Source organism: Canis lupus, chromosome 15 (assembly GCF_011100685.1).
Source record: "Canis lupus familiaris isolate Mischka breed German Shepherd chromosome 15, alternate assembly UU_Cfam_GSD_1.0, whole genome shotgun sequence".
NCBI classification, from domain to species: domain Eukaryota; kingdom Metazoa; phylum Chordata; class Mammalia; order Carnivora; family Canidae; genus Canis; species Canis lupus.
Window position 1 is genome coordinate 13,229,422 of NC_049236.1, and position 17,822 is coordinate 13,247,243.

General features: G+C 58.1%; 1 long non-coding RNA gene across 2 annotated transcripts in view; it reads right to left on the reverse strand.

Moving 5' to 3' along the window:
- The window catches only part of LOC119869351, a 43,866-nt gene that overhangs the window by 3,708 nt on the left and 22,336 nt on the right, over positions 1 to 17,822 (reverse strand). Inside the window, exons 1-2 of one of the 2 annotated variants that reach the window (XR_005370256.1) lie at positions 5,813 to 6,044; positions 388 to 625 (exon numbers count right to left, since the gene is read on the reverse strand). This is a non-coding gene — a long non-coding RNA (uncharacterized LOC119869351). Of the gene's footprint in view, positions 1 to 387; positions 626 to 5,812; positions 6,045 to 17,822 lie in introns of those variants that run through there. The other variant, XR_005370255.1, reaches the window with a different exon arrangement.

A 17,822-nucleotide genomic window follows, 5' to 3' on the forward strand; every position in this document is an offset into this window, starting at 1 on the left:
GACTATGGCCCAGGCTGAGTCTGGGTGCCTTTCTGCCGGCACCTGACCAAAGTCTTCCCATCCTTCCGCTCCCAGCTGCAATGCCTCATCTCTGAGAAGCTGTCCCTGGTTCCTGCTGGCTGTCGGGGGTTCCCTCTGTGTTAGAGCCCCCCCCCCCCGCCACGCGTACAGTGTCAGGTTGGCATCATGGGTTTGCAGGTTGCGCACCTGGATTCTGAGCTCGTGGCAGTGGGAGCCCACCCCCTTGCCCTGTGTCCAGGGCCCAGCTGGAGCCAGAAAAGGGGCACGTCCAGGCTCCTTGGATGAATGACCAAGTGCACGAATGTCATCCTCATCACGACAATGGCTACCGTCTGTTTGACACGTTCTCGATATCAAGTCAAACACTTTATTTTCACTGCAGATCCATGGGATTGAGTCTGTTGGTGCCCATTGCACAGTTGAGAACACTAAGGCCCAGGTTCACACAGCTGGGGAGGCATTCAAACCCACATTTGAGCTCCCCACCATCTGAAGAAGAGTTTTTCCGGCAGCAGGCATCACAAAGCGCAAGGCAGTCAGAGAAGGGGCCAGCGCTGCTTGCGACTCGAGGAGGACTTCTAGACGCGGCCCCTTTGTGCCAGACCTGCAGGATGAGCAAGGATTTGACCTGGAGGGCCGCTGAAAGCAGACGTTATTCCCGGCCCTCTCCAGGAAGCCCTGTGCCTTCCCCGGGACTCTCTCGGGCCTCCCTGGCCTGCAGGCCCCATGCAGGCCTCCACCCCGTGTGATCACATCCGATTCCCTCAGCAACCGTCAGGGCACAGCCTTATGGCACATGACAGGAGAACTAAACACGGAAGCGCAGAGCTCACCCCAAGGCCACAGCCGGGAGGTGGTGACACTCAGACTTGGGTTCGTCATCGTGCCGTCAGACCCCTTTGGTCCCTGCCTGTGCTCCAAGCACAAGGCTGGACACCAAGAAACCTGGCTTCCAGCTCAGGCTGTGCCACTGTCTCATCTGTGGCCCCGAGCCAGTCCCCTCTCCCTGGGCCTCCGCCTGTCCTCTCCTCAGTGGGAGAATCGCTGGAGGCGAATTGGGCTTCGTGGCTTCTGAGGTGTCTGTGCATTATGTCATTGTCCCTACGTGGCTCAACAAGGCTAGAATCCCAGGCATGGGCATCCCCATTTTGCAAGCGGGAAACTGAGGCACCCGGGGGGCTTGTGTGCCTAGAAAAGGAGGCCCAGTGTGGCAGGGACTGGACCCTGGGCCCTGAGGGGCAGTGGAGGTGCTGAGGCTGTCTATCCTAGAGCACCGCGGAAGAGCCAGGGGTATGGTGTCGGCCTCAGGCCTGGACAAGGCACATCCATGGTAGAGGGAGCCTGTGAAGCATAGCCTCTGTAGAGAGATGACTCCCGGGATCACGCCCTGAGCCGGAGGCAGACACTCAACCACTGAGCCACCCAGGTGTCCTGGAAGGAAGCATTTTCTATCAAGAAGCAACAGAGAACATCTAGAAGAGGCTGAGGGCCACAGGAAGGCATTGGAAGTTGTGAACCCAGCAGAGAGCGTAGGCCTGTCCCAAACATCCAGAGATTGTCATGAAATCAACCTTCCCAGGGTGCCCTCCCTTCTGCGGTGACAACAGACATGTAGGCAGCACTTGACAGTTCACGTTCGTCTCCATGCGTCCTCCTAGCCCCCCGGGGCAGATGGCAGGGCAGGAATTACCAGGCAGCCAGGGTATGAGGAACAAGGGTCCAGAGAAGGTGTGGCTCTGCTCACACTGCTCAGCCAGGACCTGACCCTTGATCTTCCCAGCCCGGTGCCACTGCCACAGGGGAGCCACCCTGTCACTGAAAAGCCACCCACGTAGGGCGCCTGCTACAGAGAACACTCCGGGCCACTTCCAAATTTGGAATGGGGCACCCTAGAGCCCCTAGGAATTCTAAGCTGTGCTATTTTTAGGCTGATCAGCTGTTCCACCTCTGCGTCCCTACCCCAGGCCCCCCAAGCAGATTTCCCAAGCAATCAAATCCATGTGTCGCCAGTTCCGGCCCCAGAGCTTTGTGAGGTGAGTGCTGGATGTTCTAGTGCCATCGAAGCATGCACGCCCTGCCCAGACCGGGACAGGCCTGCCCTTCCTGATGCTCCGGACCTAGAATCTCCTGCCCTACCCCATCTTGGGGCCAGGCTCCAGGTACCCCAAAGCCCCCACCATACCTCCCAGAAATCTCCAGAAACTACCCTACTGGACAGAGAAGCTGATCTCAGGTGCCCTGCGGCTCTGACCCATTCTCTCCCGTGCCCCCTACGAGCCCATCTCATTGCTTCCCATCTGGGCTGGGCTAGGCAGGGCTGCTGGTGGCTCCTGCCCCCTCCTGCTTCCCAGGAAGGTGCCAAGAGAGTATCACAGTCCCGCACTGCCCTGGGGTCAAACCGCTGCTTGGCCACTTGGAGTCTGAAGACCTCGAGTCAGGGCCTCCACCCCATGGAACCCATTGCCCTCATCTCTAAGGTGTGGATGATAAGAGGACCGCGTGCACAATGTGGTTTTGAGGTTACAGTGACAACAGGAGTATGAAAGGCTGACCCAGGACAGCCGGGGTGGCTCAGCGGTTTAGCACTGCCTTCAACCCAGGGCGTAATCCTGGAGACCTGGGATTGAGTCCCACATTGGGCTCCCTGCATGGAGCCTACTTCTCCTTCTGCCTGCATCTCTGCCTCTTTCTCTCTCTCTGTGTCTCTGTGTGTGTGTGTCTCTCATGAATAAATAAATAAAATCTTTAAAAAAAAAAAAATGAAAGGCTGACCCAGGGCACAGCAAGAACCTGGCACCCTGGACATTTTTAGCTACTGTGACTCCTGATAATAGTTGAGTTTCCACAAAATGGGAGAGAAACAGCAAGTTTGTTTCTACAGTTCTGCAGGGTGGGGTATCGACATGGTCCTCATCCCCCTCAGCACTGCCCTTGTGATTCTTGTCCCACTCCACGGCCGTGCAGTCCTTGGGGACTCAGGCTGTGCCCACCCCCACAGGCACGAGACCCAGCCTGGGGGTACCGACTGCCTGGGTTCAATGAGGGCAGGAACCATGGCCCCCACCTACCCCCCAGCCCCACAGGGTTGGGCATACAGCCCAAGACTTGTAGGACACTGGACTTCTAGAAGGGCACAGAGAAGCTGAAAGATCATGGGCTTTGTAACATGCCAGACCCACTTTGTAGCCATGTGACTCCCAGCATGACCTTTATTCTGAGGCTCTGTCTCCTTATCTGTAAAATGGGTATGAAGATACCAACAGAACCTGGATATCAAGGGTAAAGAGAGCAGACGTGAGGCTCTTCACACTCGGTGAAGATCTGCATGCAGGAGGTCGACCCAGTGACTTCCAGGACACGGCAGCCCCGTAAGGAAATGGGAACGTGGAGACGAGAGGGTCACACAGAGAGTCATCGATGGAGGGCCCCAGAGCTACACCCCAGACTTGACCCTTTCCACACACAGTGAGCAGAAGCCATAACAAATGCAAAAAAGAAAAACACCAGAGGCTTCTCCCTGGTCCAGAAAGGCCATGAGGCCAGTCGGGGAGAAAGGCTGTCTGGGCAGACAGTGGCCGCAGAGTCCCCAGGACAGCGTCCGCGCAGCCAGAGCCCACTTCCTGCAGGCAGCGCACACACGCGGTGCCAATGTGTTAGGACTTATGCATGGTCCCCGCCATGGGAACCGGCCGCCTCCCTCCGCCAGCCGCCCCTAATTCTTCCAATGTGGCTGAGAGCTAGCAGGGCTCCGCGGAGGGAGGGGGCGGAGCAGCGGAGCGAGACCACCTCTGCTGACAGCTCGTTTACAGCCCGCCCATCAAGTGCACTTTCCCTGCGGGGTCTGGCCCCTGGGAGGAGAGAAGCTGGGGGGCCAGCTCTCAGCTACCAGTGACACGTTGCAGGCACCAGGGGAATGCCTGGTGCCCTGTCACTCAGAGTGGCCCAGGGGACCGCCGCAGCTGGCCAGGAAAGAATGGGCGAGCCTCACCAGCCAGAGGAGGCCTGGTGGCTCTGGAACAAGCCCGAGTCAGAAACTCCCCATGCTCCACCCCCCACCCAGCTCCCGTGTCTGGCCAGCACAGCCCGCAGGCCTTGGTACAGCCGGGTTAGCTGCGCTGGCTAGGTAGGTCGAGGGAGAGAAAGACGGACAGGGAAATCAAGGATTCAGAGCCGGCTGCCCACGTGGCAGGTCTCCCGGAAGCTCCTGAGTGAGTGAGACCATGCGGGTTACCAGCTGGCATCAGAAGGTCCGGCTTCTGGTCCAAAGTTCCCCTCAGTCTGCTCTGGAACCCTGGGTCGGGTGCAATCTCTCTGGATCTCTGAAGAGGGAGGAAGGATGTCTCTCTCTTAGGAGAATGAGACTACGATTCCAAAGAGAAGAGGCCACCAGAGGCAACTGTTAGCTATGCAGATGCCCAGGCTCCTTACCTGGTTCAAACTATCCTAGGAAGCTGGGGATGAATTAGGATTAGAGTGGGGATAGGCTCAATGCTGTGAACTCAGAGAACGTTCCCTGATGCTGAGGGCTGAACAATGTTGAGGGCGCTGACACCGATCAGGTAGAGTCCTTGCCCTTCGGGACCTCCCTGTCTGGTTAAGACTCATTACAACAAAAGGTAGACTGGTGAGTGTGGTACCAGAGGGTCAGACATTGTCCGGGAAGAAATAGGGATGGGAAGGTGGGATATCACCTGGAGGTGACTAAGCCAGGCCTTGAATGGTAGGGTCCTTCTCTTGTGCATGGCACAAAGCGAGGACACAGAAGGTGGATGGATGGGTGGATGGAAAGGTGGATGGATGGGTGGATGGGTGGATGGAAGGGTGGATGGATGGATGGATGGGTGAGTGAATGGGTGGATGGAAGCGTGGGTGGATGGGTGGATGGATGGTTGGATGGAAGGATGGGTGATGGGTGGATAAATGGATGGGAGGATAGATGAGTGGAAGCAGAAGGAAGGAAAGAAGGAAGGAAGTGGGGAGGGAGAGTGTTAGATGGTCAGATGGGGGCAGGCAGATAAGAGAACAAAGAAATGTTTCATTGAACTGATTCTTACAATAAGTCTGCCAAGTAAAAGGATGGAAGTGGCAGCCGCCTTCCCCAAATTATTAATATGAACACCCAGAGCTGAGAAGGGAAAAATGACTTACATAAGGTGACCCAGTAAATTAGTGACACATCCAGGTCCAGAATCCAAGTCTCCTGACTCCCACCCAGACATGTCTCCACTGCATAAAGCCCGCCTAGCCTAGCCTCCTACTCCTTCCATCCTCCACATAAATACCATGAAAAGAAGGAAGGGAAGGAGACGAGAGGGAAGGAGGGGGAAGGCAGTCCCCATTCTGTAGGAAGGGTCCTGAGCTCTGGCCCTTGGTCTTGCACAAGCCTGGCTCGGCCTTTTTCAGGCTGGACACACGCCAGGACACGCAGAGTCATCTGTAGGATGCAAGGAGGGCAGAGAGTCACTTTTGTCATGGCTCCTCCAGACTGAGTGACGCCCCCTGGCTTCCAGGCAGAAATGAATCGCACGTCAGGTCAGAAGACCCAGCCCAGTAAGTCTCCATCCAGGACCCTGCACCAGCTTGGCGACTGGGGAGACTGAGGGCAGGAGACTGGGGGGGCAGGGAGACCAGAAGAAGCCCTGGCATGGGACCGTGTGCCCCGCGGGGAGGGCCGGGGACAGGGCTGAGCAGACGCCACCAGCTCCCGGCTGCCCGGGGGACAGGAGGGCACCCCCCCTCCCCCGGCCTGGGTGACTTCTACACTCACTCCCTCATTCACCTGCTCACTCACTCATTTCCTGAAGGAAGGGAGGGCAGTGTCCGGCTTCTGAGCGGGTGCTGTGAGCAGGCCTGGCGCTAGACGCTTAACAAAGGCTTTCCCACCAATTGTGACCAGGTAGCAGCGCCCGAGTCGCCGACGATGGCCGTCACCACCGGCAAGGAGACACTCCGGCCTCCGAGCCCAGATCTCAGCCTCCAGTTGCCATTTTGGAGACTGGCCCTTTATTCTTCCCTGGGTCACACTTCCCTCTCCTGCAAAGGGAGAAGAATGCCTCCCTGCTTGCCTCAGAGTGGCCACTGTCGCCGGAGCAACACTGGAACCCAGCCCCAGCCGCCCAGACAGGGCCCCATCACCCCGGCTGAGCAGCAGGCGCGCCCCACACAGAGACGGCCTCCCTGTCCTGGGGTGGGAAGAGCCGGAGCCAACATTTCCCCACCTGAGGGATGAGGGCACCCAGCCTTGTTTTGTTAAATACGGTGACATTTGTCCTAGAGTGTAAGTGGGCCCTGGCCTCCACCCCCAGCGCCCTTCCCCTTCCTGTAACAGCAAGGTGGCTAGGGTGTGGGTGCTGGGGCCAAGTGTTTGCGTTGAACCCAGGCTTTGCCCCTCCTTAGCTGTGTGACCCTAAGCAAGTCACCTAATCTCTCTGTGCCTCTGGGTACCTGGGCGGCTCAGTCAGTTAAGCATCTGCCTTCTGCTCAGGTCACGATCCTGAAGTCCTGGGATTGAGCCCCGCATCAGGCTCCCAGCTCAGCAAGGAGTCTGCTTCTCCCTCTGCCTCTGTTTCTTCTCTATTTCTCAAATAAATAAATGAAATCTTAAAAATATATATATATAAAGAATAAAAATCTCTCTGTGCCTCAATTTCCCAATGTGGAAAATGGGGCTAGTGAGCCTCATAGAGCCATTACGAGGATTAAATGGCTTAACACGTGCAGAGGGCCTGGAGCAGCACCCTGCACACAGTCAGCAGGCAGCAACATCATCCAGGGCTCTCCCTCGGTGGTAGCCCTCCAGGAAGCTTCTGCGCCCCACAGGCCGCTTGCACGCCTGCTCAGAGCCCCGCCAGCCACTGGGCTGCCCTCTCATCCACTGTCTCTTCCTACAGTTAGGTCTTATTCTCCAGCCCACTTTACAGAAGGGGAAACTGAGGACCACAGAGTAAAGTGATTTGTCTCCCTGCCCCAATCTGGCATCCTTGCCTCCCCCACCCCCTGCCAGCCTGGGGCGGCACCATGTGCGCCGAGTTTTGCAGAGGAAGCCGGGCTGGGCAAGGCGGCATTGGACGCAGAGGCTGGCCAGATAGAGCCATGAGAGGAGGAACGGCCTGCGTGGGAGGAACCTCTGGACGCTCGGGGTGGGAGCACAGCGCGAGGCAGGCCGTCAAGGATGCAGAGGGAGGCTCTTCCCCACGGCGAGGGCCCCGAATCCCGGGCCGGGAGGCTCAAATGTGAAGCTACAGCCACAGGGAAGCCATTAGACCATTTTCAGCAGACATGGAAACGGCCAGATTTCCATCTGGGGCCCTCGGTGGGCTATAAACACCGCGCAAAGCTAACTATCATGGCTAATAATGGTTTCGCACCCTGGGCCATAATTGCCGTTCCCGTGTCTGTCTCCCACTAGATCACGAAGCCCCACTAGAGCGGCATCTATGCGTCTCCTTCACCCCTACGTCCCAGTGCTCGGCACAGAGCAGGTGCTCGAGACGTGTTCGGTGAAGTTAATTGATCACAATGAAGCACATGATGCCAAGTGTTGTGAACTCTTGGCGAAGGAAACCCTTGGAGTCGGGCAGCCCTCGGCCCAATCCCTGACGCCAGCTCTCACGGCCAGCAGGCTTGGCAAGTCACATGATGGCTCTGGGTCAGCTTCCTCCCCCTCAAAATTGGCTCAGCGATCCCTCCCCCTGGGGTTGAGCTGGAGCTCCCAGCGCCGTGCCCCACGCGCATCAAGGCCCTCAATACAGCAGCTCAAACGACACCACGAAGATGCCTGGGCACAAACTGCAAGACTGCTGCTGGGTTCAGACATAAGCAAGACAGAGGGAGAGTGGAAGGGTCCTGAGCTTTAGACCTGAGGCCCTGGATTTGAATCCTGGCCCTGCCCTGCTGTGCAACCTTAGGGAAGTAGATCACCCTCTCTGGTTTCTTCATCTGCTCAGTCGGAGTATTAACAATAACACCAATGTCGAGGATTTGTTGCGTGGACCAGAGGAGATAACAGATGCGAAAGTGCTCAGTGTATATAAATGTGGGCGATGATTATTATTATCATGACAGCTCATAAAACCCGGGTGGAGCTTCCTGTTATAAACAAACTCTCCCTCACCCCCTCCCGCAGACCAGGGGCTGGCTCGATGCTTTGTTCCCAGGAAGGGCATAGCTGGAGGGGCCGGCTGGGCTGGGGCAGAGGCCAGGGCAGGCTCCCCGCTCCCACCATCTGCGCTGAGGGGTCGGCCCATCTGTCCAGCAGTGGGCACACATGTGGCCTCATCTGAGGGCGCAGGGTCGTTGGGGTCAAGCAGGAGAAAATTGGGGGCAGATGAGGGGAAGGTTCCAGCTTATTTTTAGAAAAAGGGGAAAGAGAAGAAGACAGGAAAGCCCTTGTTCCTTGGCGTTTCTACCATGTGGATGGCAGGCGGGAGGCCGGCGGGCAGGCGGGCAGCCAGGGGGACCAGAGACAAAGATGCAGCCACTTGGGCGGCTGTCACACGGTCAGGCCTCGGATGACCGCACAGCCCAGCCGGTTTGCAGAGCGCTCTCGCTCGCAGTGCTGGCCGCCCCCAGTGGGAACCCTCACGGCGGGAAGCCCAGGACCCCGAAGGAGACTCGCAGGGCCCAGAGGGCCTGAGCCCGCAGGGCCACATTTGGGCATTAGGAAGGGCCCTCCAGCTGCAGGGCAGAGGAGAGCTTGTGGGGTAATCTGATGGCAGAGGGGCCAGTGGGCACTTCCAGGACACGGCCTGGCACACAGTAGGCCCCCAGGTCCTCTCCTCCTGGTCTTCCCTGGGGCCTGAGGTCCTGGCACCTCTCCAGGTTACCCTGCCCTGTGTCTCAAGACGCAGCACAGTGGAGCGATTAAGATGGTGACTCTGGCACCATATTGCTGGGACACGAGTCTTGGCTCTTCCACTTCCTGGCTGTGTGACTTAGGGCCACTTGCTTTAACATTCTGTGCCTCGGTTTCTTTGTAAGTTGAACATAGCCATAGTTCACCCTGCAAGGTTTGTTGTAAAAATAAATCAATATATGCAAAGCACTCGGAACCCTCCGCCTACACTCGGGGCTTGGCACTCAGTGAGCACTCGGTGGCAGATGTTGTCACTGTCAATATACAGTAGGGTGTGTGCAGCTGGGGTGGCCTTGTCTGGGGAGGAGCAAGCTGAGCGTGCCCAGAGCTCTCCAGCAGGACCCCTCGGTGGGGATGAGGCAATGAGAGTGTGGGGGGCTTGGTGTCAGCAAACAGGCTGGGCCGCACCGGGGGAGGCAGGAGGCCGCTCCGCAACCATGGGGCCGGCCCAAGGCTGGACGTCGCAGACCCCGCTGCGGCTCCCATGGGTGTCTTTGGAAAGAACTCAAAAATGACAAGAATTTTCCAAATTGCCTGCTTTTCCATTCTCGGATCCCCCAGCCCCCCATCCTTAGATCTCATTCTGAAGAGAACTTTGAAATGTCGGAAACACAAAGGTGAAGGCCTAAAAACCCCGGTGAGGATTGTTAATCCCCAGTCTGGGTGGCGGCTCGCCTGCCAGAGCTGCCAGTGGAAACGTCCAAGAGCGTCTGCACGGGCGGGGCTGTGCATCCGAGTGTGCACGCGTGTGTCCTCTGACAATGGCACACCCGAACCCAAGGGGCTGGTGTGCACAGCGAGTGGCTACAGGTATTGAGGGACACAGGCGCCTCCTGCCCCTGCACACACGGGACGGCGTGCTCCTATGCACGTGTGTCCTGCACCTGCCACGGATGGGCTCCCATGGGAAGAGCAGGCCGGCTACGCGGGGCATGGGAGCCAGCGTGTGCTCACCCTTACAGCCTGACGCACAGTAGGTGCTCATCAGCTGTCCTCCCTATGTCCACTCACCTAAGCACGTAAAGGCACGAAACAACCCTCCAGGGGGACAGTTTGGCAAAGTCTGACAAGTGCCACGGCGGTGGCTGGGCTGGGGCGGGACAGGAAGGAGAAGCGAGAGCTGCCCTGGGTGAGTCCCTTACAGAGCATTTAGCAAGCCCTGGGCTTGGCCCAGCTCTGGGTCCGCGTGGTCCTGGGCAGAGGGCTGGGGACGTGCTGAGGGCTGGGGCCTGAGGCGTGACATTCCGGTGATGTCAGGCAGACAGGGGGCAGGGCAGGCCTCTATCTAAGGGCATCTGGGCCCTGGCTCATCCGCAGTGGCGGGACTCTCAGGTGGGCAGCAAGCTCAGCGTCCCAAGAGCCCAGAGAGCCTAGGAGACCACCCACAGCAGCCCAGAAGGGCAGGGACCTGCCTGGGGTCTCACGAGAAGCTCAGAGCGAGGGCTGGAAAAAGGGCATGAAGCAGAAGCAGCCTGTGAAATCTGAGAAGCCTGGGCTTAATCCTGGCTCTCTCCCACTGACCAGCTGAGTGGCCTTGGGAGAGTCACCTCACCTCTCCTAACCTGTTCCATCACCTGGAAATGAGCATTCCACAGACTTGAGAAGAGGGGCCAGGACCCTCTGCCAGGGGTGGGTTTGATGATCAGCTCCCCTGACTCCTACTCCAGTGCTCCTTGACGGGTCCGAAGGAACCTCCACGCGGGCAGCTGAAGGCGAAGGGGCACAGCCCCAGGTGCCACTTGAGGGTCTCTCTTGTCCAGATCACCTGGGAGGGGTCCAGAGCCCGGTCTTGGGAGGCTAGAGGCCAAGCTTCTAGTCCAGTCTGGCAATGGCCACCTGGCCTTAAGCAAGAGTCCACTCTGCTCTGGGCCTCAGTTTCCCCATCCCCGCCAGGAGGGGAAGTTAGGGGATCTCTCAGGGATCTCCCCACTCCAAAGACCCCTGGCTCCACAGGGGACGGTAATTGAGAGCAGCTGCCACTATAGCGAGCATGCGGGCAGCGGGGAGGGGCGTCTCTGGGCTTCGCCAGCCACGGACACTGCCCTGTGGTTTATGTCAAATTGTCAGCCCCAATCCTGCTTTCCTCCTGGGCAGGGCCGCCTTCAGTGGGCCTCAGAAGAGGTGGCCTGTCCAGCCGCTGTGTTTACAGTGCTCAGACGCCGCCGGGAACCCGATCTGGGCAGAGCAGGGTGGGCCGCCCCACTGGGCCCAAGCCGTGTCCACACTCATTTCCCGGAGACTGAACACCACCGGCCCGCCTGCCTCGCTGAGTCCAGCTGCCCGGCGCCCGCCCATCGAGGGCCCAGCTTCTTGCAGGCAAGCACCCTGGGAAGCTGTAAAATGCAGCAGGGCCCAGGGAGCCGGGGCAGGGCTGGCAGGAGCTGGGCACAGAGTGGGGAGGACAGGGTGTCCTCCCTCTAGACAGGTCCATGCTGTGCTTCCCGGGCAGGTGTGCTTTGCCTCCCCACTCGGCCAGGTGCAAGTACCCCCCCGACTCATAGTGATGCCCTGGCTCATCCACTCGCTCATCTGGATCGGAGTCAGCAAACCATGGCCCACGGGCCACATCTAGCCACACTTGCGAGTGGAGATTGCCTTCTTTTTTTTTTTTTTTTTAAGATTTATTTATTCATGATAGACATAGAGAGAGAGAGGCAGAGACACAGGCAGAGGGAGAAGCAGGCTCCATGCAGGGAGCCCGACGTGGGACTTGATCCCGGGTCTCCAGGATCGCGCCCTGGGCCAAAGGCAGGCACTAAACCGCTGAGCCACCCAGGGATCCCCGCCTTCTACCTTTTGAAGTGACTGGGGGAAAAAAATCAAAAGAAGAACATTTTAAGACACATGAAAGTCATATAAAATTTAAATTTGTGTCCATAAATAAAGTTTTATTGGAACTCGGCCACACTCCTTCCGTTATGTATGTCTCTGGCTGCTTTCACATGACGGTGCAGAGTTACAGAGTTATGACGGAGACAGCATGGCCCACAAAGCTGAGACCCTTCACAGAAAACGTCTGCCAACCTCTGACCTAAATCCTGCAGGAGTGGCAGTATAAACCTCAGGTCTCCACCCGGGGAATTTCTTACCCTGAGGGTCATTCCACACTTGGGGTATCCTACATGACATTAAGGTACGGGGTCGGGAGCAGGGCGCTTAGTCCTAAGCGCGGGGCCTCACAACTGCACCTGAAGGTCCCCCCCAACACCCGACCCTATCTGTCTGGCCACCCTCTGCCACCAGCTGCACTGTGTCCTGGGTGCACCCCACGGCCCTTCCTCCCATCACCTCCCAGCAAAGCTGCGGAGGACATGTAGGGCTGACTGCACCCCTTCTCTCCTACCCCTTACGTCTTCAAGACACTCAGCCCAGCCTTCTTCTCCCCTTTACTTGCTCCGGAAACACTTTCAATTCCAAAACCTTGGAGATTTGGAGGACGAAGGCTAGAAAAGCTCACAGGCCTTCTGTGTTCCGTCCTGTCACATCCCTCCCCGGAGACACTGAGCACAGGGCCGGGGGCCTGGCAGCAGGTGGAGGTCCTGGGAGGAAGAGCAGGCACAGGTGAGCACTCCAGCCCAGCCCGACAGGCATCCGCTCGCTGCTCTAGCCACCACGCCAAGTGCATCCACACTCAGCCAGCCATGCCTTGTGGAACAGCCTCCAGCAGGCCCCGTGGGAAGACAGATGAGCACGGCGCATCCTGGCCCCCGTGCTGTCCACACTCAGGGCAATGGCTGGTGGCCAGGGATTCAAACTGCCTCTGAGGAAGGAAAACAGCCCTTATCTGTAGGGCTTGCCGCCTTCTGGGATGTAAACACTCCTACCGTGGCCGATTTTCAAGTTGCCCGCATGAAGCCCCTGAACACAGAACCGGGAAGAGCTGGACACCCTCACGTCTCACGAGCAGATCGGAGCCAGATCCAGCGTCCCGCTGCTCCCTGGGAAGTCGGGCACATAAGCAGACATCACATACCATGAAGTAGGTGTGAAACATGAAAAGCAGAAGGGCTCGGGGGCACAGAGGAAGAGCACCAAACTTGGCTTGGAGGGTAGATCTTGAAGGGCTTCTCAGAGGTGGCATCTAGATTTGGGCCGCGAAAGAAAAGTAGGAGTGTGCCAGGCAAGGGACGGGAGGAACCGTCCCCTGAGCGGCTCACCTCCTCCTGCCCTCCTTCCTCTGCACTCCTACGTAAGCCCCACAGCCTGAGTCACACTTTTCAGGTCCACTTTGGGAGTCTGTTTTCTCTGTAGGCACCGCGGATTCTCATGCGTAGAAGGCATGTCTCGGGCCACACAAGGTTGGCGGAGTGGACGGTGACTCAGTGTGTTTCAGTCCTCAGGAAGGTCCTGACCTGTGATGGATGGTGTTCTTGCCCCTGATCCTTCACTCCCCCTTCCCTGCAAGAGGCTCTTCTACGTCCCCAGCCCGTGGGAGGCCTTCACATTGGACTCCACCATGGGTCTGGCTTCGGTTGACGGGACATGAGTGAAAGTGACATTAAGAGCTATTGTGTGGCTCAGTCATTTTTCTCTGTGCTGTCTGCCCTGAGTACATGGTGTCCCAAGTAGGGACAGCTCCCTCGCAAGGATCCTGGAATAGAGAGGACACATGGAGCAGAGCCACAGTCAACCCACAGCCACCACAGACAAAATATAATGTGGGGGAAAAGTAAACTTGTTATTGTAAAGCCCCTATTTGGGGCACGCTATGGTGTGTCTGTTACCACAATATAACCTAGAACAAACTGACGAATGTTCAGCCCATCCCATCCAGTACTGGCTCACGCCCCAACAAACCCCCACGAGCCCCCAGAAATACACTGACTCACTGTGCCTTCCCCAGTTTTAAGCAAAGGTTTGCCCAGGCCAGGCTGATGAGGTGAGCCGAGCCATCCCTGAAATGTCCAGAATTCTCTACAGTTCTAGGGTAACCCTGTGGTCTTAAGGAAAGCAAAAGGAACCACTTGTTAGCAGCGTCCCCAGCTCAAATTCTCCCCTCACATAGCAGCTATTTGGAAGTGTCTCTCTTGGCACTAAAACAAAAACCAAAAAAAAAAAAAAAAACCTCTCAATCTTAACCCAAAGTCACTCCAGACACTGAAATTCTCTCTTTGAGAAACAGACCAAATTTAAGAATCTTTCTATGTAGGGACGCCTGGGTGGGTCAGCGATTAAGCATCTGCCTTCGGTCTGGGCATGATTCCAGGATCCGGGATCGAGTCCCACATCGGGCTCCCTGCGTGGGGCCTGCTTCTCCCTCTGCCTGTGTCTCTGCCCCTCTCTCTCTCTGTGTCTCTCATGAATAAATAAATAAATAATTTTTTAAAAAAGAATCTTTCTATGTAAAAGAAGAGTCAGGGTGAGGTGGACAGGGAGCAGAGTCTGTGTCAGGCAACCCCGGGGCCGGAGAGCATCAGGCTGCCCTCGGGGAGCTCCCAGGCTGGGTGGGCCGCCAGGGGAGGTCAGGGTGCTGGTGCTGGGCTGCGGACAAAGTGCCGGGGACCACAGAGGAGGCGGTGACCAAGCGCCCACACAGCCAGAAATCCCTGTGGCACAAGTGAAGGGTAAAGGGATGGGTGGTGGACGATGGATGGATGATGGAAGGAAGCATGGACAAAATAAAATAAAACCTGGGAGGGTCAAGGAAACTTTCACAAAGGACATATGAAGCAGACCTGAAACAAATGAGAATTGGACGAGTAGAGAACACGGGCAGGAGAGCTGGCGTCGCTGACCGGGAGCCCGGAGCGTGCAGATGAGGAGGGCCGTGGCTCAGCACATCTGGGAACGAGGGGAGGCAAGAAACGCGAAGAGCCAGAGCGGCACGCTGCAGGGCAGTGACGGCCGAGTGCCCCGGGCTGAGTGCTGACCCGAGCGCACACCTGGGGCTGGGCCCAGGGCCGTCACCTAACCTCTCCGTGCCTGGGCCTCTGTCGCCGCGGCCAGCCGCAGCTGGGAACGGAGCTTCCCTCCGAGGCCGCGGGGCACCTTAGCGAGCGAGCACAAGCCAAGCTCCTGGCACTCCGGAGTCCTGCCCTCTTGGTCCCCTCCCACCAGGACCAGTTCTCCCAGGGTCTGGGCCCGCCCCGTGCTGACAGGGCTCTGTCCCCTGGCTAGGACACCGCCTGCCCCCTGTTCTGGGACTTCCCTTCACAGAGCTCTTACCTCAAGGGACTTCTCTGCCCTCCTGCCCTTTGACCACTCACTGCAACCTCGGCACCCACCTGGGCCCTGTGCACCCACCGGGCCCTCGCGCACACCCTCTCCCCGGCAGCACACCCCCAGACAGGACACTGGCCACGGAGACTGATGAGGCTCCTGGATCTCGTGTCCCGAGGGAGAGTGGCGTCCAGGGGGAGGCCAGCCGGCCGGGCCGAGCCTGGTCACCCCTCCCTTGCTCTCTCACCTGTCCTGGGCACAAAATCCCCGATGCTGTTCCCAGTCCCGAGGCCAGTTTCCCGTCTCAACTCCCTTGAGCGTCGCTATCTCCATGGGAAGACGGGAGAAGCCAAAGAGCGATTAACTAAATTTAGAAACCAATTCCTCTTATAAATGTTTTGGGCACACGGGCCAGAGCCCAGGAAGGAAAATGATTTGGGACTTGGGACTGCATTCAAGGTCTTCCACAAGCTAGCCTGGTGTTCAGGAGAGGGTCAGCAGACATTTCCGTGTCAAAGGATGCTTGCCCCTGCCCACCAGCCCTGCGGCCACCGCAGCGCCTGCAGTCCCCTACCTGGGGGCCACTCAGTCTCCCACCCCTGGGGCTTTGCCGGTGCCGTTCCCTCTGCTTGGAGCATCCATCCCGCCCCCGGCCCCTTTGCCAAGCTCTGCGACTTCCTTCAGAACTGGGCCCACACATCACTGTTTTCCAGGAAGACTTATCAGGAAGGTTCCCCTGCATCCCCATGGGACCACCACTACCCCAGCCACGGCTCACCCTGCCTTTGGGCTCTCTGCCCTCCATGCATTTTTGTCCCCTCACTGGAATGTGAGCTCCTCCAAGGGCAGAGATGGGTCCCCAGCATTCAGCAAGGGGACCGGTCCAGAGGAGGGACTCGAGGTGGATCTGGCAAGTGAATACGCATGTTTTCCCATGAGACAATCCCAGGGAGCTGAGTAGGGCACCCCAGAGGACACAGGAAGTCAGTCAGGATGGCAGTGACCCTCCAGGCCACCAGGGGGGTCAGAACGGAGGGTAGCAGGAATCCTGCAGAATGCTCCCCCTCCCCCTGGTGGTCCGGGCGCATTACTGCAGCTTCCCCTGGCCTTGCCTCCCTCCAAGGAGCAGTGGGGTCTGGGGGAGAATCTGGGCTGAACTCTGGGACCACAGAACCCTAGGCTGTCAGAGCCAGAAGGGATTGCACGCCTCAGAGAGCGTGAGCACCGTGCCCGCCCTCACTTACAGACGGAAAACCTGAGGTACAGAGGGAGGATGCACACTGCCGAAGGAAGGATCTAGAACTAGAGCCCAGAAGTCCTGAGAAATATAGAAAGTATTTGAGGACAAGAATGTTGAAGGTGGTGGACCAGCAGCCTGCACTGCTGTCTGACGGCTCCCTGGGTTCTCTTTGATCTCTTCTTCCAAACTCCATGCGGTCAGAGCCAGGCGCGTGGTTCTGCACTGCCAGATACAGGTTAGGTAATCCGTGCCAAGGGATCCCCTTTAAACTCCACGCGTGCTCTGGGAAGGTGGGTGACTGGTGGTGAGACTTGAGACGAGCTGCCTCACTCTCCCTGCGCTATCAGTTTTCTCAGTTGCAAATGAGCAGGCTTCGAGATCCGCAGTGGCAGATAGGCTTCCTGTCGGGGCTGCCCCGAGGGGCCAGCAGCGAGTAGGGCTGGAGCCTGTGGCTCCTTACGGATGTCGTCGTCGTCATGGGCTGGGAAGCAGACGTCAGAGGTCTGCAAGCTCCCTCCCACCCAGGCTCCAAAGCCCCCGACGCCTTTCCAGTTCCAGCCACCTAGATCCACTGTTTTCCCTGTCCCTGCGGTGACCATCAACAGCAGCATCAAGCTCCGTCCGGGGTACAAGGTATTCAGAGATCATCAGACAAGATCCCGGCCTGTGAGAAGCTCACAGTTTGGTAAAAGATAAATTGTCCAGATTCACAGACGCGCGTGCACACGGAGAAGTCCGAGCAGTGGTCTTAAGGAGAAAGGGGCTTTAGAGGGCAGGGATCTGATGCCTCTGGGGCTGTGGGGACCCTCCTGGCCAGCAAACCGCCCACCGGCACCCCGTCACAGAGCGCCGAGGTTCACGTTGGCACCCGCATCGCCCAACGCTGTGGCGGCGAACGCTGCAGGCCCTACAGCCTGGATCCCAGTGGCCCTGCCCTGCCGGGATTGCTGCGGGAGGTCAGTCAGTGCAGGTAAACCACCTGGCAGGCAGCAGCCCCAGGAAGGGCGAGCTGGAGGTAGGGCTCGGCATTGAAGTCGGCTCCTTAACATGCCCCTGGCTTTGCAGGAGTGAGGACACCGACGGGGCCCCAGCAGGCCTCCCCTCCTTGGGACCCCACTTGGGCACGTCCGTGGAGCAGCCCCGTCCTGGGAGGGCCCACATCCCCCAGGCCCCTGGCAAAGGACCAGGGCCTGCTCCCCACCTCCTGGCCGCCGCCCACACGCGCAGAGGCCTGGCCGGGGCCCTGCCCCTTCCCACCCGGGGTGGCGGGGGGACACCGCGACACCCCACTCTGCACCCACCCCCACTCGGGGCTGAATGTTTGCTCTTCCACCTCTCCCGGAATCATTAAACCTTCGGCAGTGGAAACACAGCCGGTCACGTGGCCAGCACAGCCCGCCAACCTTGGCACTTCTCCTCTGATCCCGTTTGTTTTTCTAATATAAAACTAATATGACATAATGTATAATCTAATTTGGAAATTACCATTTGCTTGGCTGGCCCACACTGCCAGCCAATACCAACAGCAAGAGAAATTATTTAAGAATG